Source organism: Scyliorhinus torazame, chromosome 5 (genome assembly GCF_047496885.1).
Source record: "Scyliorhinus torazame isolate Kashiwa2021f chromosome 5, sScyTor2.1, whole genome shotgun sequence".
Classification (NCBI taxonomy): Eukaryota; Metazoa; Chordata; class Chondrichthyes; order Carcharhiniformes; family Scyliorhinidae; genus Scyliorhinus; species Scyliorhinus torazame.
In genome coordinates this window covers 74156893-74181402 of record NC_092711.1, presented here as the reverse complement: position 1 = coordinate 74181402, position 24510 = coordinate 74156893, and the positions used below count along the sequence as shown (strand labels likewise).

General features: G+C 50.9%; 1 long non-coding RNA gene across 1 annotated transcript; it reads right to left on the bottom strand.

Annotated features, from left to right (window-relative positions):
* Positions 1-6381: 6381 nt before the first annotated feature.
* On the bottom strand, positions 6382-23153 carry LOC140418466 (uncharacterized). The gene is made up of 3 exons (XR_011945066.1): positions 23027-23153; positions 21574-22827; positions 6382-6725 (listed from the first exon to the last, which is right to left on the bottom strand). It is a non-coding gene; the product is annotated as an uncharacterized lncRNA (long non-coding RNA).
* Between the last annotated feature and the right edge of the window lie 1357 nt (positions 23154-24510).

Sequence of the window (24510 nt, the reverse complement as noted above, 5' to 3'; positions counted from 1 at the left end):
CTCATGATACTCTTTTCAATCCTTTTGAAAAAAGCCTTCGTGATCACCACCGGGAGGCACTGAAACACAAAAAGGAATCTCGGGAGGACTACCATTTTAACCGCCTGCACCCTCCCTGCCAATGACAGGGATACCATGTCCCATCTCTTGAAGTCCTCCTCCATCTGTTCCACCAACCGCGTTAAATTTAACCTGTGCAATGTGCCCCAATTCTTGGCTATCTGGATCCCCAAGTAACTAAAGTCCCTTGTTACCTTCCTCAGCGGTAAGTCGTCTATTTCTCTGCTCTGCTCCCCTGGATGCACCACAAACTCACTTTTCCCCATGTTCAGTTTATATCCTGAGAATTCTCCAAACTCCCGAAGTGTCCGCATTATCTCTGGCATCCCCTCCGCCGGGTCCACTACATATAGCAGCAAATCGTCCGCATACAGAGATACCCGGTGTTCTTCGCCTCCTCTGAGTACTCCCCTCCACTTCCTGGAACCCCTCAATGCTATTGCCAGAGGCTCAATCGCCAGCGCAAACAATAATGGGGACAGAGGGCATCCCTGCCTTGTCCCTCTATGGAGCCGAAGGTATGCAGATCCCCGTCCATTCGTGACCACACTCGCCATCGGGGCCCTATACAACAGCTGTACCCATCTAACATACTCATCTCCAAAACCAAATCTCCTCAGCACCTCCCACAAATAATCCCACTCCACTCTATCAAATGCTTTCTCGGCATCCATCGCCACCACTATCTCCGCTTCCCCCTCTGGTGGGGGCATCATCATTACCCCTAGCAGCCTCCGTATATTCGTATTCAGCTGTCTCCCCTTCACAAACCCAGTTTGGTCCTCGTGGACCACCCCCGGGACACAATCCTCTATCCTCATTGCCATTACCTTAGCCAGAATCTTAGCGTCTACATTTAGGAGGGAAATAGGTCTATAGGACCCACATTGCAGCGGGTCTTTTTCCTTCTTTAGGAGAAGCGATATCGTTGCCTCAGACATAGTCGGGGGCAGCTGTCCCCTTTCCTTTGCCTCATTAAAGGTCCTCATCAGTAGCGGGGCGAGCAAGTCCACATATTTCCTATAAAATTCAACTGGAAATCCATCCGGTCCCGGAGCCTTCCCCGCCTGCATGCTCCTAATTCCTTTCACTACTTCCTCTATTTCGATCTGTGCTCCCAGTCCCACCCTCTCCTGCTTCTCCACCTAAGGAAATTCCAGCCGGTCCAGAAAGCCCATCATTCTCTCCCTCCCATCCGGGGGTTGAGCTTCGTATAATCTTTTATAGAATGCCTTGAACACTCCATTCACTCTCTCCGCTCCCCGCTCCATCTCTCCTTCCTCATCCCTCACTACCCCTATTTCCCTCGCTGCTCCCCTTTTCCTCAATTGGTGGGCCAGCAACCTGCTCGCCTTCTCCCCATATTCGTACTGTACACCCTGTGCCTTCCTCCACTGTGCCTCTGCAGTACCCGTTGTCAGCAAGTCAAATTCTACGTGTAGCCTTTACCTTTCCCTGTACAGTCCCTCCTCCGGTGCCTCCGCATATTGCCTGTCCACCCTCAGAAGTTCTTGCAGCAAGTGCTCCCGTTCCCTACTCTCCTGCTTTCCTTTATGTGCCCTTATTGATATCAGCTCCCCTCTAACCACTGCCTTCAGCGCCTCCCAGACCACTCCCACCTGGACCTCCCCATTATCATTGAGTTCCAAGTACTTTTCAATGCACCCCCTCACCCTTAGACACACCCCCTCATCTGCCATTAGTCCCATGTCCATTCTCCAGGGTGGGCGCCCTTCTGTTTCCTCCCCTATCTCCAAGTCCACCCAATGTGGAGCGTGATCCGAAATGGCTATAGCCGTATACTCCGTTCCCCTCACCTTCGGGATCAACGCCCTTCCCAAAACAAAAAAGTCTAATCGCGAATAGACTTTGTGGACATAGGAGAAAAACGAAAACTCCTTACTCCTAGGTCTGCTAAATCTCCACGGGTCTACTCCTCCCATCTGCTCCATAAAATCTTTAAGCACCTTAGCTGCTGCCGACCTCCTTCCAGTCCTGGACCTCGACCTGTCCAGCCCTGGTTCCAGCACCGTATTGAAATCTCCCCCCATTACCAACTTTCCCACCTCTAGGTCCGGGATGTGTCCTAGCATACGCCTCATAAAATTGGCATCATCCCAGTTCGGGGCATATACGTTTACCAAAACCACCGTCTCCCCCTGTAATTTGCCACTCACCATCACGTATCTGCCCCCGCTATCCGCCACTATGGTCTTTGCCTCAAACATTACCCGCTTCCCCACTAGTATAGCCACCCCCCTGTTTTTCGCGTCTAGCCCCGAATGAAACACCTGCCCCACCCATCCTTTGCGTAGTCTAACCTGGTCTATCAGTTTCAAGTGCGTCTCCTGTAACATAACCACGTCTGCCTTAAGTTTCTTAAGGTGTGCGAGTACCCGTACCCTCTTTATCGGCCCGTTCAGCCCTCTCACATTCCACGTGATCAGCCGGGTTGTGGGGCTTTTTACCCCCCCCCCCCCCCCTCGTCGATTAGCCATCCCCTTTTTCCAGCTCCTCACCCGGTTCCCACGCAGCTGTGTCCCCCCCAGGCGGTGCCCACCCCACCCCATGCCAGCTCCCCCCTCTCCCCAGCAGCAGCAACCCAATAACTCCCCACCCCCCCTGCTAGATCCCCCACTAGCGTAGTTACACCCCCCATGTTGCTCCCAGAAGTCAGCAAACTCTGGCCGACCTCGGCTTCCCCCCGTGACCTCGGCTCGCACCGTGCAACGCCCCCTCCTTCCTGCTTCCCTATTCCCGCCATGATTATCCTAGCGCGGGAACCAAGCCCGCGCTTCCCCCTTGGCTCCGCCCCCAATGGCCAACGCCCCATCTCCTCCACCTCCTTTCCTCCCCCCACCGCCACCTGTGGAAGAGAGAAAAGTTACCACATCGCAGGAGTAATGACATAAAACTCCTCTTTCCCCCCTTTTTACCCTCCTCTTCGCCCCCCATACTCGCCCCACCACTTTGTTTCAAACGTTCTTTTTTAATATCCCGCTCATTCCAATTTTTCTTCTACAATAAAAGTCCACGCCTCATCCGCCGTCTCAAAGTAGTTGTGCCTCCCTTGATATGTGACCCACAGTCTTGCCGGTTGCAGCATTCCGAATTTTATCTTCTTTTTGTGAAGCACCGCCTTGGCCCGATTAAAGCTCGCCCTCCTTCTCGCCACCTCCGCACTCCAGTCTTGGTATACGCGGATCACCGCGTTCTCCCACTTACTGCTCCGAGTTTTCTTTGCCCATCTAAGGACCATCTCTCTATCCTTAAAACGGAGGAATCTCACCACTATGGCTCTAGGAATTTCTCCTGCTCTCGGTCCTCGCGCCATCACTCGGTATGCTCCCTCCACCTCCAGCGAACCCGCCGGGGCCTCCGCTCCCATTAACGAGTGCAGCATCGTGCTCACATATGCCCCGACGTCCGCTCCCTCCGCACCTTCAGGAAGACCAAGAATCCTTAAGTTATTCCTCCTCGCGTTGTTCTCCAGCACCTCCAGTCTTTCCACACATCGTTTATGGTGTGCCTCGTGCATCTCCGTCTTCACCACCAGGCCCTGTATGTCGTCCTCATTCTCGGCAGCCTTTGCTTTCACGACCCGAAGCTCCCGCTCCTGGGTCTTTTGCTCATCCTTTAGCCCTTCGATCGCCTGTAATATCGGGGCCAACAGCTCCTTCTTCATTTCCTTTTTAAGTTCTTCCACACAACATTTCAAGAACTCTTGTTGTTCAGGGCCCCATGTTAAACTACCACCTTCCGACGCCATCTTGGTTTTTGCTTGCCTTCCTTGCCGCTGCTCTAGAGGATCCACCGCAATCTGGCCACTTTCCCCTCCTTTTTCCATCCGTATCCAGGGGGGATTCCCTCCTGGTTTACCGCACAGTGTTTTTAGCCGTTAAAATTGCCGTTGGGGCTCCTATCAAGAGCCCAAAGGTCCGTTCCACCGGGAGCTGCCGAAACGTGCGACTTAGCTGGTCATCGCCGCACCCGGAAGTCCACTTTAATGCTTTTTAACATACGTAACACTTCCTCAATCATAATAACGACCTGTTCTAAAGTGTTTACACATCTCTGAGACACCACCAATCAGCATGTCCCTCTCCTTTGTGAATACCGATGCAAAATACTCATTAAGGACCACACCTACTTCCTCTGATTCTACACATAATTTCCCTCCTTTGTCCTTGAGTGGACCAACTCTTTCTCTACCTACCCTCTTGTTCCTAATATATGTATAAATGCCTTGGGATTCTCCTTAATCCTATCGGCCAAGGACATTTGGTGACCCCTTTTTCCCCTCCTAACTCCCTGCTTGAGCTCTTTTCTACTTTCCTTGTATTCCTTAAGTGCTTCATCTGTTTTTAGTTGCCTTTACCTCACATATGCATTTTTTTCATTTTGACAAGATTCTCAATTTCCCTGGTCATCCATGGTTCCCGAATCATGGGCGGGATTCTCCACTCCCGCGCCGAAGTGCCCACGCCCTCGTGAACGGCGTTGAGGTTCACGCCGGCGCGAAACGGCCCCTATCCAGACCGATTCAGGGCCCGATAATGGGCTAGGAGCGGGGCCGCGTCATCTACACGCGCCGGGCCTTGTCATCGCGTAAAGGCGGCACCGCATACCTGACGCGGCCGGCGCCGCATAACTGGCGTCACCCGCGCATGCGTGGTTGCCGTCCTCCCTGAGTCCGCCCGCAAGAAGATGGCGGACGGATCTTGTGGGACTGCGGAAGGAAGGAGGTTCTCCTTCAGAGAGGATGGCCCGACAATCAGTGGGCACCGATCGCAGGCCACCCCACATTTGAGGTACCCCCCGGTGCAGGATCCACCCCCCCCCCCCCCCGCAGGCCGCCGCCCCCCCTCCCCACCCCCCAGCGTTCCCGCGCTGTTCCCTACGGCAGCGACCAGGTGCGGACGGCGCCGCGGGGAACCCGCCGTTTTGGGCTGGCCACTCGGCCCATCCGGGCCTAAGAATAGCAGGGGTGCCGGAGAATCGCCATTTTGGGTGTCTCGGGCGATTCTGCGGCCCACGGAACTCAACGGGGCCGTTCCCGCCACTTGGGAGAATCGTGGGTGGGCGTCGGACCGGCGTCGCGGGAAATTTTGGCGGCCCAGGCGATTCTCCCAACCGGCGCGGGAGTGGAGAATCGCACCCCCTGCCTTTCCTGTCCTTCATTTTTACCGGCACATGCCTGTCCTGCACTCCCATCTACTGCTCCTTAAGAGACTCACACAAGTCAAATGTGGATTTACCCTCAAACAGCCTCTCCCAAACAACAGCATCCAAATCCTGCCTAATCTGGTTGTAGTTAGGCTGATCCCAATTTAGCACCTTAACCCGAGGACAGCACTCATCCTTTTCCATGAATATCTGAAAGCTTACGGAATTGTGGTCACTGTTCGCCACATGTTCTCCCACTACAACTTTGATGACATGGCCAGGCTCGATCCCTAGTACTCGGTCCAATACAGCCCCCTCTCCAGTCGGACTACCCACATATTGCTCCAAAAAACCATCTTGGACACACTTAACAAATTCCTCACCATCCAGACCCCTCGCCCTAATGGATCTCCACTCAATATCAGGAAAATTAAAGGCTCGTGGGAGGGAGGGAAGCAGCAGAGGCAGCTGATCGGATTTACTCAATCTCAGTTACAAAGAAGCTCCACAAGCTCCTCACAGTTCTTGTTGGAGGTGAGGATGGAAGAGACGGGGAGAGCGAGAGTACTTCAAAAGGAACTAACTTATGTCGGAGATATTAAAAAGTTTCAGCACACTGCATATCTAACACAAGTTTAATTTATTTGACTGTTACACAGAATATTAGCCCCTGTAAATGGGCTGGAGTTTGTTATCAGCAGAAAGAGACCCAAATGAACATGGTTCAGTCCTGAATGTGAGGAGCAGCAAAATCCAATCACTATGGTTACTTGTGGCCTCGTTGGTGTCTCAGCAGGTGGGATGAAGTGGTGAATCCCTTCCCACACTTGGAGCAGGTGAATGGCCTCTCCCCAGTGTGAACTCGCTGATGTACAGTGAGCTGAGATGAATGTCTGAATCCAGTCCGCAGCGAGAGCACCTGAACGGTCTCTCATCAGTGTGAACACGTTGATGGTACATCAGTTCCCCAGAACCTTTATAGAACTTCCCGCAGTCTGTACATTGAAACGGTCTCTCATCAGTGTGAACTCGCTGGTGCTTCTGCAGGTTGGATGACTGAGTGAATCCCTTCCCACACTTGGCGCAGGTGAACGGCCTCTCCCCAGTGTGAATTCGCTGGTGACTCAGCAGGTGGGATGACTTAGTGAATCCCATCCCACACTTGGAGCAGGTGAATGGTCTCTCCCCAGTGTGACTGCGTCGATGAGTTTCCAGCTGGGATGGGGCAGTGAATCCTTTCCCACAGTCCCCACATTTCCACGGTTTCTCCTCAGTGTGACTGCATTTGTGGCTTGTGAGACCTGATGATTGACTGTATCCTCGTCCACACACACAACACGTGTACGGTTTCCCCGCACTGTGAACGATGCTTTTTCCTTCCATGTTCAAAGTACGATGATATTCAGGATATGATAAATTGAGGACTCTGTCAGATCCTGATGTGATGCTTGGTTTGAGTTTCCGGACTTTGAATCTTCCCCTTCGAACACCCTGTGAAACTGATTTAAAACAGAAAATAGGGAATGAGAGAGAACCCACAAAACACAAAGGCAGGTTGTGAAATTGAGCTGAATGAATCTGGTCATTTGTGGGGACGGCACTGGGAAAAAGTAACCATGAAAACTGCTGGATTGTCATAAAAACCCAACTGGCCTCTTTGGGAGGAGAGAGATAGATTGTGGTCTGAAGCTTTTTAAGTTACATCAATTCAAATGTCTGTTTAGCACAGGGCTAAATCGCTGGTTTTGAAAGCAGACTAAGGCAGGCCAGCAGCATGGTTCAATTCCCATACCAGCCTCCTCGAACAGGCGCCGGAATGTGGCGACTAGGGGCTTTTCACAGTAACTTCATTTGAAGCCTCCTTGTGACAATAAGCGATTTTCATTTTGTTTCATTCATTCATTCATTTCATCTTGAGTTTCATAAACAGTAACCAAAGAGAAAATGCTAGAAAAGCTCAGCAGGTCTGGCAGCATCTGTAGGGAGAGAAAAGACCTCACGTTTCGAGTCCGATGACCCTTTGTTAGCTCTTTTCTCTCCCAACAGATCCTGCCAGACCTGCTGAGGTTTTCCAGCATTTTCTCTTGGTTTCAGATTCCAGCATCTGCAGTAATTTGCTTTTATTCATAAACAGTAATCTTGATACCAAAACGTTGCTTCTGGTGGCACGGTGGTTAGCACTGCTGCCTCACAGCGCCAGGGACCCGGGTTCAATTCCGGCCTTGGTGACTGTCTGTGTGGAGTTTGCAATTTCTCCCCGTGTCTGCGTTGCTTTCCACCCAGTGCTCAGGATTTCTCCATCAGTCCAAAGAAGGGCAAGTTAGGTGGATTGGCCTTGATAAATTGCCCCTTAGTGTCCAGGGATGTGCAGGTTCGGTGGGGCTATGGGGTTACAGGGACAGGGGTGTGGGCCTAGGCAGGGTGCCCTTTCAGAGAATCAGTGCAGCCTCGATGGGCCAAATGGCCTTCTGCACTGTAGGAATTCTATGGTTCTAATTCTATTCTATGAATCTTTATAAAGCTCTGGTCACCACTCTTCAGGAAGAATGTGAAGGTTCTTGGAGAAGGTGCAGAGGAGATTTACCAGAATGGTTCCAGCAAAGGAGGTTGAGGGGAGATTTGATTCAGGGACACAAGATTATGCCAGATTTCCATCGGGTGGACAAAGAAACTCTGTTTCCATTCACTGATCGTACACGCAGCCGGGACACAGATTTAAAGTTTTGGGGATAACCTGGATTGAACGATATAAGATCCTGAGGGGTCTTGACAGGGTGGATGTGGAGAGGATGTTTCTCTTGTGGGAGAATCTAGAACGAGGGCATCCATTTCAGATGGAGATGAGGATTTTTTATTCTCTTGAGGGTTGTAAGACTTTGGAAATCACGTCCTTAAAAGGCAGTGGAAGCCGAGTCCTTGAATATTTTTAAGGCAGAGCTGGATAGATTCTTGATGAGCAAGGGGGTGAAAGGTTATCGGGGTTGTGGTAATACCAGGTATTGCAGTACCTGAGAGAGGAATGACCATTGGCTAGACCGCGGGGTCTACCATTGGGCAATGTACATAGCCCCGCCCTGAGAGGCGGGGTATAAGAACAGATGCCGTCTCAGCAGCCTCCATTTCTGTAACATCGCTGCTGGGTACAGTTCTATCTGATTAAAGCTGAATCGATATGACTCCTCGTGGTCTCAAGAGTATTGATTGTGCGTCAATTTAATCAGATAAGTACTTTTGAAGGATGGACCTCCGCATCAAGCCGGCGTGCCTTCAGCTCAGCCCGCACGCAGAAAACTCTGCCGCGATTTTTAAGCATTGGCTGGCATGCTTCCAGAGCTACCTCGATACGGCTGCCGACACCCCCACGGAAAGGCAGAAGATACACCTCCTACGCTCGCGGTTCAGCCCGGCGATCTACCCCCTGATCGAAGGGGCAGCGAACTATGATAAAGCCATGGAACTGCTGCAAGGACATTACATTCGTCCACTGAACCAGGTCGCGTGCATCAGGGGTAGACAGGTATGTGGAGTTAAAGTGAGAGTTTGGTGAGTGAGGGAGTTCGGTGAGGAGGGAGCAAGGTGCTCCTTTCATTTAATTTCCGACATTTCCTCAAAATGTGTGAAGGGAGCTGGGAGTTTACAGAGAGAGCAGCTGCCTGGGAGCAGCGTCGGAGGGCAGAGTCCCAGTTGGTTCACAGGGCAGCGACATTCCAGAAGATAACAGTTGTTTGATTTTGGGTTTATAATTTTTTTAAATTATTATATTTTTGTGTTTGTTTTGTTTTTTGGGGGCAGCAAGCTATCTTTGTATCATTTAGCAGAATCACCAATTTTAGAGGCTTCACTTGAGAGAGTAGCAGCAGTATATATGTATTTTATTTTTAAGGGCCTAACGCATGTTTAATCTTTTTTTTCCCCTTTAAATCTCTTTGGGAATTCAGATCAGAGGGGATGGAAGCTAGGGCAGTTGTTTGCTCCTCCTGTAGGATGTGGGTGGTGAGGGACACCGGTACACCTGCGGTAAGTGCATCCAACTCCAGCTCCTCAGAGACTGCGTTAGGGAACTGGAGCTGGATGAACTTTGGATCGTCCGGGAGGCAGAGTGGGTGATAGAGAGGAGTTACAGGGAGGTAGCCACACCCAAGGTGCAGGACAAGAGTAGCTGGGTTACAGTCAGGGGAAGGAAAAGGAACGGGCAGACAATGCAGGGATCCCTCGTGCGTTCAAAACAAGTATAACGTTTTGGATGCTACCAGGGGAGGCCCTAGCAGCCAGGTCTCTGCCACTGAGCCCACCTCTGTGGCTCAGAAGGGAAGGGAGAGAATAGAAAAGCAATAGTGGTAGGAGACTCAATGGTTAGGGGAACTGATAGGAGGTTCTGTGGTCACGAACGAGACTCCCGGAAGGTATGTTGCCTCCCGGGTGCCAGGGCCAGGGATATCTTGGATCGAGTCTACAGGATTCTTAAGGGGGAGGGGGAGCAACCAGAAGTCGTGGTGCACATAGGCACCAATGACATAGCTGAGAAAAGGGATGAGGATTTAAAAAGTGATTTTAGGGAGTTAGGTTGACAGCTAAAGAGCAGGACAAGCAGAGTAGTGATCTCAGGATTGCTACTGGTGCCACGTGCAAGTGAGGCAAGGAACAGAGAGCGAGTGCAGCTGAACACGTGGCTACAAGGCTGGTGCAGGAGGGAAGGCTTCAGATATGTGGATCACTGGAATAGCTTCTGGGGAAGGTGGGACTTGTGCATGAAGGACGGATTGCACATAAACTGTCTTGGGTGGGTGGTTTTCTGGAGCTGTTCAGGAGGATTTAAACTAGTTTGGCAGGAGGATGGGAACCAGAGCTATGGATCAGAGGACAGGGTAGCTGTTGAACAGGCAGAAATAGTATGCAGCGAGTCGGTGAGGAAGGATAGACAGTTGATAGGGCAAAGTTGCACTCAGCGGAATGGGTCAAAGTGCGTCTGTTTCAATGTAAGGAGTGTCAGGAATAAGGGAGATGAACTTAGAGCATGGATCAGTATGTTGATCGGCGATGTTGTGGCCATTACGGAAACATTACTGCAGCAGATCTTGATAAGGTGCAGAAGTAACAGAGTTGTTGTCATGGGTGACTTCAACTTCCCTAATATTGACTGGAACCTCCTTAGTGCAAATGGTTTGGATGGAGCAGATTTTGTCAGGTATGTACAGGAAGGATTCCTGACTCAATATGTAGATAGGCCGACTAGGGGGGGGGGGGCATATTGGACTTGGTGCTCGGCAACGAACCAGGCCAGGTGTCAGATGTCTTGGTGGGACAGCATTTTGGTGACAGTGACCACAACTCCTTGACCTTTACCATAGTCCTAGAGAGGGATAGGAACAGACAATATGGGAAGGTGTTTAATTGGGGGAGGGGAAATTATACTGCTATTAGACAGGAGCTGAGGAGCATAAAGTGGGAACAATTGTCCTTGGGGAAATGCACAACAGTGGGGGATGTTTAAGGAGCACTTGCTGCGAGTGCTGAATAGTTTTGTCCCAGTGAGACGAGGAAGGAATGGTAAGATGAAGGAGCCTTGGATGACAAGAGAAGTTTGCACTGAGTGCTGAATTTGGTGCATTTGAGTGCTATAGTGAGCGTTTGGTGACTGAGGGAGTATAAGGCTTCATTTTTATCTAAAGTCTAGACTTTCTTTTCTTTAGTTAATTAACTTAAAAGTTGCTGTTTGGTTTAGAAGAAGGTGAATTTTCAATCAGCTTTAAACAAAGCTTCTACTTGCAGCTGGAGCTTGTTAATTAGTTAATTGGATTAGGCCAGTTTTCAGAGGCTAGATTCACAGTATAAAAGTGATCCCCTACAGTGCAGACTTTGTTTGCACTGAGTGCTGAATTTGGTGCATTTGAGTGCTATAGTGAGAGTTTGGTGACTGAGGGAGTGCTGAATTTGGTGCATTTGAGTGCTATAGTGAGAGTTTGGTGACAGAGAGTTAGGTGAGGAGGAAGTAAGGTGCTCCTTTCATTTTGTTTCCTACATTTCCGTAAAGAGTGAGAAGAGAGCCAGCAGTTTACAGAGAGTGGAGCTGACTGGGAGCAGAGTCGGAGGGCGGAGATCCAATTGGTCCACAGGGCAGCTATATTCTGTAAGGTAAGAGGGGATGGAGGCTAGGCCAGTTGCATGCTCCTCCTGTAGGATGTGGGTGGTGAGGGATACCACCGGTGTCCCCGCTGACTATACCTGCGGGAACTGCACCCAACTCCAGCTCCTCAAAGACCAAGTTAGGGAACTGGAGCTGAAGCTGGATGAACTTTGGATCATCCGGGAGGCAGAGGGGGTGATAGAGAAGAGCTACAGGTAGGTAACCACACCCAAGGTACAGGACAAGAATAGCTGGGTTACAGTCAGGGGAAATAAAAAACAGGCAGACAGTGCAGGGATCCCTCGTGGCCGTTCCCCTTCAAAACAAGTATACCGTTTTGGATGCTGTTGGGGGGGATGACCTACCAGGGGAAGGCCCTAGCGCCAGGTCTCTGGCACTGAGTCTGGCTCTGGGGCTCAGAAGGGAAGGGGGGGAGAATAGAACAGCAATAGTTGTAGGAGATTCAATGGTGAGGGGAATAGATAGGAGATTCTGTGGTCGCGAGCGAGACTCCCGGAAGGTATGTTGCCTCCCGGGGGCCAGGGATGTCTCGGATCGTGTCTTCAGGATCCTTAAGGGGGAGCGGGAGCAGCCAGAAGACGTGGTGCACATTGGTACCAATGACGTAGGTAGGAAAAGGGGTGTGGAGGTAATAAATGAGTTTAGGGAGTTAGGCTGGAAGTTAAAAGCCAGGACAGACAGAGTTGTCATCTCTGGTTTGTTGCCGGTGCCACGTGATAGCGAGGCTAGGAATAGGGAGAGAGTGCAGCTGAACACGTGGCTGCAGGAATGGTGTAGGAGGGAGGGCTTCAGGTATTTGGATAATTGGAGTGCATTCTGGGGAAGGTGGGACTTGTACAAGCAGGACGGGTTGCATCTGAACCAGAGGGGCACCAATATCCTGGGAGGGAGATTTTCTAGTAGTCTTCGGGAGGGTTTAAACTAATTTGGCAGGGGAATGGGAACTAGAGTAGGGCCAATCAGGGATAGTGGAGGGAACTTGTGCCTAGAATCTGAGGAGATGGGGGAGGCACTAAATGAATACTTTGCTTCAATATTCACAAGAGGGACCTTATTGCTCATGAGAACAATGTGAACCAGGTTAATAGACTCAAAGAGGTTGATATTAAAAAGGAGGATGTGCTGGAAATTTTGAAAAGCATCAGGATAGATAAGTTCCCTGGGCCTGACGGGATTTACCCAAGGTTACTACGGGAAGCGAGGGAGGAGATTGCTGAGCCGTTAGCGATGATCTTTGTGTCCTCACTCTCCACTGGAGTAGTACCGGATGATTGTAGGGAGGCGAATGTTGTTCCCTTGTTCAAGAAAGGGAATAGGGTAATCCCTGGGAATTACAGACCCATCAGTCTTACGTCTGTGGTGAGCAAAATGTTGGAAAGGATTCTGAGAAATAGGATTTGATGATTATTTAGGAAAACATAGTTTGACTAAAGATAGTCAGCATGGCTTTTGAGGGGTAGGTTATGTCTCACAAGCCTCATTGAATTGTTTGAGGATGTGACGAGACACATTGATGAAGGTCGGGCAGTGGATGTGGTGTATATGGATTTCAGTTCGGCATTTGATAAGGTTCCCCATGGTAGGCTCATTCAGAAAGTTAGGCGACATGGGATACAGGGAAATTTGGCTGTCTGGATACAGAATTGGCTGGCCGAAAGAAGACAGCGAGTGGTAGTGGATGGAAAGTATTTCGCCTGGAGGTCGGTGACCAGTGGTGTCCCGCAGGGATCCGTGCTGGGACCTCTGCTCTTTGTGGTTTTTCAATGACTTGGATGAGGAAGTGGAAGGGTGGGTTAATAAGTTTGCCGAAGACACTAAGGTTGGTGGCGTTTTAGCTAGTGTTGAGGGCTATTGCAGGTTACAACAGGACATTGACAGGACGCAGAGCTGGGCTGAGAAGTGGCAGATGGCGTTCAACCTCAATAAATGTGAAGTGATTCATTTTGGATGGTCGAATTTGAATGCTGAATACAGGGTTAAAGGCAGGATTCTTGGAAGTGTGGAGGAACAGAGCGATCTTGTTGTCTACGTACATAGATCCGGCAAAGTTGCCACCCAGGTTGATAGGGTTGTTAAGAAGGCGTATGGTGTGTTGGCTTTCATTAACAGGGGGATTGGGTTTCAGAGCCGTGAGGCTTTGCTGCAGCTTTATAAAACCCTAGTTGGACCAAACTTGGAATATTGTGTCCAGTTCTGGTCGCCTCATTATAGGAAGGATGTGGATGCTTTGGAGAGGGTACAGAGGAGATTTACCAAGATGCTGCCTGGACTGGAGGGGCATGTCTTATGAAGAAAGGTTAAGGGAGCTAGTGCTTTTCTCACTGAAGCGAAGAAGGAAGAGAGGTGACTTGATAGAGGTGTACAAGGTGATGAGAGACATGGATAGAATGGATAACCAGAGACTTTACCCCAGGGTGGAAATGGCTGTCATGAAGGGACATACTTTTAAAGTGATTGGAGGAAGATATCGGGGAGATGTCAGAGGTAAGTTCTTTACACAGAGATTGGTGGTTGCGTGGAATACACTGCCAGCAGAGGTGGTGGAGTTGAGTCATTAGGGACACTTAAGCGACTCTTGGACAGGCACATGGACTGCAGTAAATTGAAGGGGTGTAGGTTTGGTTGATCTTAGATTAGGATAAATAGTCGGCACAACATCGTGGGCCGAAGGGCCTGTACTGTGCTGTACTGTTCTATGTTCGATATGTTTTTACACAGTGAGCGGCAATGACCTGAAACTTGCTGCCTATGAGGGAGAAGGTAAAATTTGAATTCATTTAAAGTTGACCAAAGACCCTGAAACCATTGTCGATTGTTGGTTCACTCATGTCCTTCAGTGAAGGAAATCTATCCTTCCCTTGTCTGGCCTACATGGGACTCCAGATCCACAGTCAGCTGGTTGACCCTTAAAATGCTCTCTGAGTACACTTCCTGGACCAGCTGGAGTTCCCGAGGGTTGAGGAGCAGGAGGTGGCAGGTTTGGGAGCGCAGATCGAGGTGGAGGAGGTGATTAAAGGAATTGGGAACATGCAGGCAGGAAAGGCCCCGGGACCAGATGGGTTCCCGGTGGAATTTTACAGGAAATATGTGGACCTACTGGCCCCACTCCTGACGAGAACCTTCAATGAGGCTAAGGAAAGGGGGACACTACCCCCGACAATGTTGGAGGCGACGATATCGTTGATCCTGAAACGAGACAAAGACCCGCTGCAGTGCGGGTCATACAGGCCCATCTCCCTCCTAAATGTAGATGCCAAGTTACTGGCCAAAGTGATGGCGACAAGGATAGAGGACTGTGTCCCAGGGGTGGTACATGACGACCAGACAGGGTTTGTTAAAGGGAGGCAATTGAATGCCAATATACGAAGGTTGCTGGGGGTGATGATGATGTCCCCACCGGAGGGGGAGGCGGAGATAGTGGTGGCGATGGATGCAGAGAAGGCATTTGATAGAGTGGAGGGGGACTACCTGTGGGAGGTACTGAAGAGATTTGGATTTGGAGAGGGGTTCATCAGATGGGTTCAGCTCCTGTACGGGGCCCCGGTGGCAAGCGTGGTTACAAATAGGCAACGATCCGACTATTTCCGATTACATAGGGGCACAAGACACGGGTGCCCCCTGTCCCCATTACTGTTCGCGTTGGCAATCGAGCCATTGGCCATAGCACTGAGGGGCTCTAAGAAGTGGAGGGGGGTGCTCAGAGGAGGAGAGGAACATCGGGTGTCATTATATGCGGATGATTTGCAGCTATATGTGGCGGACCCAGTGGAGGGGATGCCAGAGATAATGCTGACACTCAGGGAGTTTGGAGAGTTCTCGGGATATAAATTGAATATGGGAAAGAGGGAACTTTTTGTGATGCACCTCGGGGAACAGGGCAGGGGGATAGACGATCTGCCGCTGAGGACAGTAGCAAGGGATTTTCGATATCTAGGGATCCAGGTGGCCAGGAACTGGGGAACCTTGCATAATCTTAACTTGACACGACTGGTAGAGCAGATGGAGGAGGACTTTAAGTGGTGGGACATGGTGCCCCTGTCATTGGCGGGCAGAGTACAGGCGGTTAAAATGGTGGTCCTCCCGAGGTTTCTTTTCGTGTTTCAGTGCCTCCCCATACTGATTACAAAGGCCTTTTTCAAGAAAGTGGACAGGAGTATTATGAGCTTTGTGGGGGCTGGAAAGACCCCGAGGATAAAGAGGGGGTCCCTGCAGCGCAGTAGGGACAGAGGGGGACTGGCACTGCCGAGTCGGAGTGACTATTATTGGGCCGCCAACGTGTCTATGATATGTAAGTGGATGAGGGAAGAAGAAGGGGCGGCGTGGAAAAGGCTGGAGATGGCGTCCTGTAAGGGAACAAGTTTAAAAGCACTGGCGACGGCGCCGTTACCGTTCCCCCCCGAAAAAATACACCACAAACCCAGTAGTGGTGGCGACTTTGAAGATTTGGGGGCAGTGGAGACGACATAGGGGAGTGACGGGTGCCTCGGTGTGGTCCCCGATAAGGAACAATCACAGGTTGTCCCGGGGAGGATAGATGGGGGATTCCAATCTTGGCAGCGAGCAGGAGTTGGGAAGTTGAAGGACTTGTTCTTGGACGGGTCGTTCGCGAGTTTGGGAGCATTGGTAGAAAAATACGGGTTGCCACCTGGGAATGCCTTCCGATATATGCAAGTGAGGGCATTTGTGAGGCAACAGGTGAGGGAATTTCTGCAGCACCCAGCGCAAGGGATCCAGGACAGAGTGATTTCGGGGGCATGGGTCGGTGAAGGTAAAGTGTCCGATATATACAGGGAAATGAGAGACGAGGGGGAGACGATGGTAGAGGAGCTGAAGGGTAAATGGGAGGAGGAGCTGGGGGAAGAGATTGAGGAGGGGCTGTGGGCAGATGCCCTAAGTAGGGTAAATTCCTCGTCCTCGTGTACCAGGCTTAGCCTGATCCAATTCAAGGTTCTACACAGGGCACATATGACGGGAGCAAGGCTGAGTAGATTTTTTGGAGTGGAGGATAGGTGCGGGAGGTGCACGGGAAGCCCGGCGAACCACACCCACATGTTTTGGTCATGTCCGGTATTGCATGGGTTCTGGGTGGGTGTGGCAAGAGTGATCTCAAAGGTGGTGGGGGTCCGAGTCGAACGGAGCTGGGGGTTAGCTATATTTGGGGTTGCAGAAGAGCCGGGAGTGCAGGAGGCGAGAGAGGCCGATGTTTTGGCCTTTGCGTCCCTAGTAGCCCGGCAAAGGATTCTACTTATGTGGAAAGAAGCCAAACCCCCGGGCGTGGAGGCCTGGATAAACGACATGGCAGGGTTTATAAAATTGGAGCGAATAAAATACGCACTGAGAGGTTCGGCTCAAGGGTTCACCAGGCGGTGGCAACTGTTCCTTGACTATCTCGCAGAGCGATAAGGGAAAACAGGAAAGACAGCAGCAGCAAGCCGGGGGGTGGGGGGGTGGGGGTGTATTCGGTGTTTGGGTTTCATGTTCTTTTCTTTCTTTCCATGCTAGTTGTTGTTTATATTTATTTTTTCAGTATTATTATTTCTCTTTTCTTGTTCTTTTTCTGCACTTGTTGTTAGTTTAATATATTGTTTAAATAACGGTCAATGTACATTTTGTTACAAAGTTGTAAAAATGGAAAATTCTTTTTGATCGAGAAACTTTAAATATATATATATTTTTTAAATGATTGTAGCGCACAATGACTTACGAGAGACGAGAAGTGATGAAGTCGATCCAGGCTTTATTAAGCGATGCTTGTCCCCAGCAGCTCAGCAACAGAATGAAGCTGCAGGGAGAAGCTCGGGTTCTTATACTCCGCCTTCAGGGCGGAGTCAGAAGTCGGCAGATCCAACCAGGACCCGGGATCTGTCAGCCAATAGCATCTCGGCTTCACAGGTCCCACATGACCCCTAATACATACCACCACATTCACCCCTTGTTAAAAAGGAACCCGGCGGGGTGGTGGTTCGCATGGTGGTAGGGGTTTACAAAGCTGGCCCTGGAACAAATTTCGGACAGTGTTACTACAGCTTTAGCCCTACACTGGGCTATGTACAAGTTTGTGAGAACTATTTACAATATGAGCAAAAACAATTTTTTTTTTTTGTTACAACAACATTCTTGGTGTCACGCGGATTCCCCGAGTCAAGCGGGCGGTCTGGTCTTCCTCGTCGATCGCCTCAGCCCCGGTGGTGGTGCAGGTGCTTGCTCGGGCGTTGTCGTCTCAGGGAGCGTTTCGCTGTTTATTCCTGTTTTACTCCTGGGCGGGCACGGGAGGAGGACCGATCCCCCCGGGAAGGGGGCGGTCACGGAGTGCGCCGGTGACAGGGAGGGGGATGATCGGTGTCGGGGATGTGTGTGTGTTTCCGGCGGGCGCCAGGTCCCGCAGGGAGACTGTGTCCTGTCGGCCGTCGGGGCACGCCACATAGGCGTACTGCGGGTTTGCGTGGAGAAGGTGAACCCTCTCGACCAACGGGTCCGATTTGTGCGCCCGCACATGTTTCCGGAGCAAGATGGGTCCTGGGGCCGCCAGCCAGGTCGGCAGCGACGTTCCGGAGGAGGACTTCCTGGGGAAGACAAGGAGGCGCTCATGAGGCGTTTGGTTAGTGGTGGTACACAGCAGCAACCGGATGGAGTGGAGAGCGTCCGGGAGGACCTCCGGCCAACGGGAAACTGGGAGATCCCTGGACCGTAGGGCCAGTAGGACGGTTTTCCAGACCGTGCCGTTCTCCCTCTCTACTTGCCCGTTCCCCCGGGGGTTGTAGCTGGTTGTCCTGCTCGAGGCTATGCCCTTGCTGAGCAGGAACTGGTGCAGCTCATCACTCATGAAGGAGGACCCCCTGTCGCTATGGATATATGCGGGGCAACCGAACAGTGTGAATATGGTGCCAAGGGCTTTAATGACTGTGGCCGCTGTCATGTTGGGGCAGGGGATGGCGAAGGGGAAACGAGAGTACTCGTCCCCCACATTCAGGAAGTATGCGTTGCGGTCGGTGGAGGGGAGGGGCCCTTTGAAATCCAAACTGAGGCGTTCAAAGGGGCGGAAGCCTTGATCAGGTGCACTCTATCCGGCCTGAAAAAGTGCGGTTTGCACTCTGCGCAGATGTGGCAGTTCCTGGTGACTGTACGGACCTCCTCCACAGAGTAGGGGAGGTCGCGGGACTTTACGAAATGGTAGAATCGAGTGACCCCCGGGTGGCAGAGGTCCTCGTGGAGGGCTTGGAGGCGGTCTATTTGTGCATTGGCACATGTGCCGCAGGATAGGGCATCGGACGGCGCGTTCAGCTTTCCGGGACGATACAAGAACTCATAGTTAAAGGTGGAGAGCTCGATCCTCCACCTTAGGATCTTGTCATTCTTAATTTTGCCCCGCTGTGCATTATCGAACATGAAGGCTACCGACCGTTGGTCGGTGAGGAGAGTGAATCTCCTGCCGGCCAGGTAATGCCTCCAATGTCGCACAGCTTCCACTATGGCTTGGGCTTCCTTTTCCACTGAGGAGTGGCGGATTTCTGAGGCGTGGAGGGTCCGGGAGAAAAAGGCCACGGGTCTGCCCGCTTGGTTAAGGGTGGCCGCCAGAGCTACGTCGGATGCGTCGCTCTCGACCTGGAAGGGGAGGGACTCGTCGATGGCGCGCATCGTGGCCTTTGCGATATCCGCTTTGATGCGGCTGAAGGCCTGGCGAGCCTGTCGACAGGGGGAAGGTAGTGGACTGTATTAGCGGGCGGGCCTTGTCTGCGTACTGGGGGACCCACTGGGCGTAATATGAAAAGAAACCCAGGCAACGTTTCAGGGCTTTGTAGCAGTGGGGGAGGGGGAATTCCATAAGGAGGCGCATGCGTTCGGGGTCGGGGCCTATTACTCCATTGCGCACTACGTATCCCAGGATGGCCAACCGGTTTGTGCTAAAAACGTATTTTTCCTCGTTATATGTGAGGTTCAGGGCATTAGCGGTCTGGAGGAACTTTTGGAGGTTGGCGTCATGGTCCTGCTGATCATGGCCGCAGATGGTTACATTGTCGAGATACGGGAACGTGGCCTGCAACCCGTGCTGGTCAACCATTCGGTCCATCTCCCGTTGGAAGACCGAAACCCCGTTCGTGACGCCAAATGGGACCCTTAGGAAGTGGTATAGACGCCCATCTGCCTCGAAGGCGGTGTACTTGCAGTCACCTGGGCGGATGGGGAGCTGGTGGTAGGCGGACTTCCACGGTGGAAAAGACCTTATACTGGGCAATCTGATTGACCATGTCGGATATGCGGGGGAGAGGGTACGCATCTAGCTGAGTGTATCTGTTGATGGTCTGACTATAGTCTACGACCATCCTTTGCTTCTCCCCGGTCTTTACTACTACTACCTGGGCTCTCCAGGGACTATTGCTGGCCTGGATTATGCCTTCCTTCAGCAACCGCTGGACTTCAGACCGAATAAATATCCGGTCCTGGGCGCTGTACCGTCTGCTCCTAGTGGCGACGGGTTTGCAATCCGGGGTAAGGTTTGCAAACAAGGACGGCGGTTCAACCTTGAGAGTTGCGAGGCCGCAGGTAGTGAGTGGGGGTATTGGGCCGCCGAATTGGAATGTTAGGCCCTGCAGGTTACACTGGAAATCTAATCCCAGTAGTGTGGGCGCGCAGAGTTGGGGAAGGACGTAGAGCCTATAGTTCTTAAACTCCCTCCCTTGCACCGTTAGGTTTGCGATGCAGAACCCTTTGATCTCTACGGAATGGGATCCTGCAGCTCGGGAAATCTTTTGCGTGCTTGGATGGATGGTCAGAAAACAGCGTCTTACCGTGTCTGGGTGAAGAAAACTTTCAGTGCTCCCGGAGTCGATCAGGCATGGTGTCTCGTATCCGTTGACCAGCACCGTTGTTGTCGTCGTCTGGAGCGTCCGGGGCCGCGATTGATCCAGTGTCACCTAAGCCAGTCGTGGTAGTAGTGTCGCGGCGTCTTCTTCGGACCCCGTGGAGCCGTTGATGCTGGGGTCCTTTGATTTCAACCAAGATGGTGGTGTCCATGAATCGCATGCGGCCGGGGCTGGACAAAATGGCCGCCCCCATGAATCGCACGTGGCTGGGGGTCACAAGATGGCGGCACCTGTCCTCCCCTCGTGGTGCCCGGGACCCAAAATGGCAGCGCCCGCGGGTCGCACATGGGGCGCTGGGGGGGTTGGGGGGTGTTTGGGATGTGCTGGGCTCGTTCTTCTCCGGGGATTGCGGCGACCCCCCGGGACCGGCACACTGCCACGTAATGGCCCTTTTTGCCGCAGCTTTTACAAATAGCTGCACGGGCCGGGCAGCGCTGCCGGGGGTGTTTTGCTTGTCCGCAGAAATAGCAGCGGGCCCCCCCGGGATGGTCTGGCGCTTTAACCGCGCAAGCTTGCGAGGGGGGGGGGTTTGTCGCGACGGCCGCGGCGTAGAATTCCTCTAGCGATTCTCCGGGACTTTGCCGTCTCGTCGCTAGTTGGTGGCGCGCGTAGACCTGGTTAACGGGCCGAAAGTAGATGCCCTTCAACAATGCGAGCGCCGTCGGGAAATCCTCTGCGTCTTCTATGAGAGGGTAAATTTCCGGGCTTACCCTCGAATGCAGGACCTGCATTTTCTGGTCTTCTGTGATACGGCCGGGGGCCGTTCGGAGGTAGCCTTCAAAGCATGCTTGCCAGTGTTTGAATACTACTGCCGAGTTCGCTGCGTGGGGGCTGATCCGCAGGCATTCCGGGGCGATCCGGAGCTCCATAGTTTTTTAAGCTCGCTTAATAAATTGTAGCGCAAAATGACTTACGAGAGACGAGAAGTGATGAAGTCGATCCAGGCTTTATTAAGCGATGCTTGTCCCCAGCAGCTCAGCAACAGAATGAAGCTGCGGGGAGAAGCTCGGGTTCTTATACTCCGCCTTCCGGGCGGAGCCAGAAGTCGGCAGATCCAACCAGGACCCGGGATCTGTCAGCCAATAGCATCTCGGCTTCACAGGTCCCACATGACCCCTAATACATACCACCACAATGATCTGTTGAGTTGCTTGCAGAAAAATACTTTTCACTGTACCTCGGTACACGTGACAATAAACAAATCCAATCCAATCCCAAAACACAACACCCAACAATAACAGGTGAGCAGCAGCTGAGGAATGTTATTAGTTAGTTTTTTTTTTAACTTGCAGCTATACCGTAAATCAATTTCACAAATCAATTTATGGCGCTTTCACTCACGTTTTGCCGTTTTGTGATCTTGTCATGTCTTTCGAAAGCAATATGAAATCCTTTCTCCATTTACACTCTCAGTTTCTAGGTCTCTCAGACCACAGCCGACACATGGTGTCTATTTGGCTAGAGTATTTTGCTGGTAACAAGCCGGGAGCTCAGAATTACCTCAATGTTTATTTACCTTCTGGTTGAATGTTTTCTGACACAATTCACAGTCCAATTCTTCCCCCTGACAATAACCAGATGACCGGGGCCATTCCTACCCCGTGCCTAACAATGAAACCTGTATTCTTATCAGGATACTGACTAGATCTCTGTTCGGGTTGTTTAGATTCACTGACAGCCAGTTCCCCAGGTTCAGATGCTAAAGCATCATTGGGCTGCGGTGGAACAGCGGTTAGCTCTGCAAAAAGCTGCTGAGACGGACCTTTTTGTAACACTGTCGCTGGAAAACGTCCCTCAGTCGCCCGAAGTGAAATCTGATTCTGATCTCCGTTTATTAACAAGGGTTCTTTTTCTACTTAAGTCTACATTAGACACCGTGTTCTCTCCACGGCCGTTTCTGATAATGGTAAGTCTATGTTCAAAGGGACATTGTCTATTCCATGTGTTAGAATCCATCCCAGACTTTGACACAGCCTGTGTTCTGTTGCCGCAACAAGTAATAGACTCACTACTCCTGGATCGCCTCTGTTGGAACATCAATATTCAAGGTAAGCTCCGAAATAATTACCGAGGTGATATAACTCGGATCATGGAGATAATTCTCAGCGTGTCCTATACCGGCTTTCTGTTCATGTGGCCAAGGATAAAGACAGAATTCAAATGTGTCTTATATAAACCTGTTAGTTTTGTTCACTGAGAGCACGGTAACGAACTCATTTCGCAGTTAGAGGCATCAAAAACACTCAGCCGAGAAAAAAATAGTCGCGGAGGTTGTTGTACGAGTTTTTGTCTTTTATCTGACACTGTGCCTCCCTGTATAGTAATAAACCTCTCCGCCCTTCACATTCAGGGCGCTTATATTCAGGTAACCAGACTTTGTCGACTCATCATCAGTCGCCAGATATCGTCCTAAGATTTCATCTTTCTTCAGTCCTGCTACTTTGTAAATTATGCAAATTGGAGGCTGTGCCTGTTTCTGCCGATACCATTGCATAGTGCTTATAACCTGATCTGTAAACTCGCAAATTAACTGCGCTGAACGCCCTTCTAATACAGTTAATGTCACTGGAGACTGATTCGCTGCACATAATCCGCCTGTGAAAGTAGATGAACAAAAGAGCACAAGATTAAAGAGAATAAAGCGAAACGTGTGTCTATCGAGACCTGAGTGTGTAAATTTTGCCAAGCTGCACATAATATGTATATATCTTATCGTTAACGATACTAAAGTTTCGTGCAAACACTTTGCAATCAATATGCTAAACTGTCATGATGAACCTAATCGTATACTTACTGTCCCACAGCGACGCCAGTATTAACAGAGACATGTCTGACTGAATCTCTCAGTGAATGTGAATGGAATGAGGCAGAGATTGAGAGGAGAGAGGGAACCCGGGCTCTGTTCCCCGCTCATTGTTCCACCCACACACTGCAGGGGCCAGGCCCATTGTGACATCACTCAGGATACCATTCCTATTGGCTTTGGCATTGATCTCACGTGACTTTCTAATTAGCAAACTGCTGCTTGCCGCCCCCTGCTGACGGATTCTGTTCACTCCAATTTAGAACTACTGAGTGGGTTTATTGAAATACACATCGAAACACCAATGTTAAATATTCTCTCCCAGAAACCTAAATTGAAGGTGACAAACGCAATCTTGTTTTTTCTTGATATTTATCCTGGAAAACGATGTTAATACGTCAGCGGTTATACATCAGGAAAACAATAATTGATTGATTTGATTTCTTGTCACATGTTCTGAAGTACAGTGAAAAGTATTTTTCTGCGGCCGAGGGAACGTACACAGTCCGTACATAGTAGACAAAGTGAATAATCGACAGAGAACATTGACAAATGGTATATTGACAAACAGTGATTGGTTACAGTGTGGAACATGGGGCCAAACAAAGCAAATACATGAGCAAGAGCAGCACAGGACATCGTGAATAGTGTTCTTACAGGGAACGGATCAGTCCGAGAGGGAGTCGTTGAGGAGTCTAGTAGCTGTGGGGAAGAAGCTGTTCATATGTCTGGATGTTCGGGTCTTCAGACTTCTGTACCTTCTGCCTGATGGAAGGATCTGGAAGAAGGCACTGCCTGGGTGGGAGGAGTCTCTGATAATGCTGTCTGCCTTCCTGAGGCAGCGGGAGTTGTATACAAAATCAATATGCATGTGGCAAGCTTGTGTAATGCGTTGAGCTGAGTTCATCACACTTTGCACTTTCTTGCGATCTTGGGCCGAGCAGTTGGCAAAGCAAGCTGAAAAAGTAAGTGTCAAGTCCTGGATAAAGGTATGGATGGGGTACACCAGAATCACACCTGGAATGAGACTTCCCAAAAGAGAACCGGTATGCTCTTGACTATCTTCTGGCCCGTGAGGGTGGGGTATGCGCCATAAGTGCAGGGCAAGTGTATCATGGGAGTTCAAGACCTAACCGCTAACATCACTAAGTTTATGGATCGCATACGGGATCACCTGGATGGAATGCAGGACCCTGGCTCGTTGGGTAACTGGAGATTCGGAGGTTGGAAGGACTGGTTGATAAATATGGCCATGTATTTAGCAGTGGCACTCGGCTGCATCTTTGTGGGCCTGGCCATCCTTAAATGCGTGATGGGTAAAATGCAGGGTGCACTGGAACGGATAAACACCCCTAGAGTCTTGGCTGTTAGGATCCACGAGGGTGCAGCGGATGACGGAGTGCTGCAACAGGAATTGGAAATGCAGCGACGAATCTTCTTAGATGAGGGGCCATAGCTACGGGTTGGACAGATAG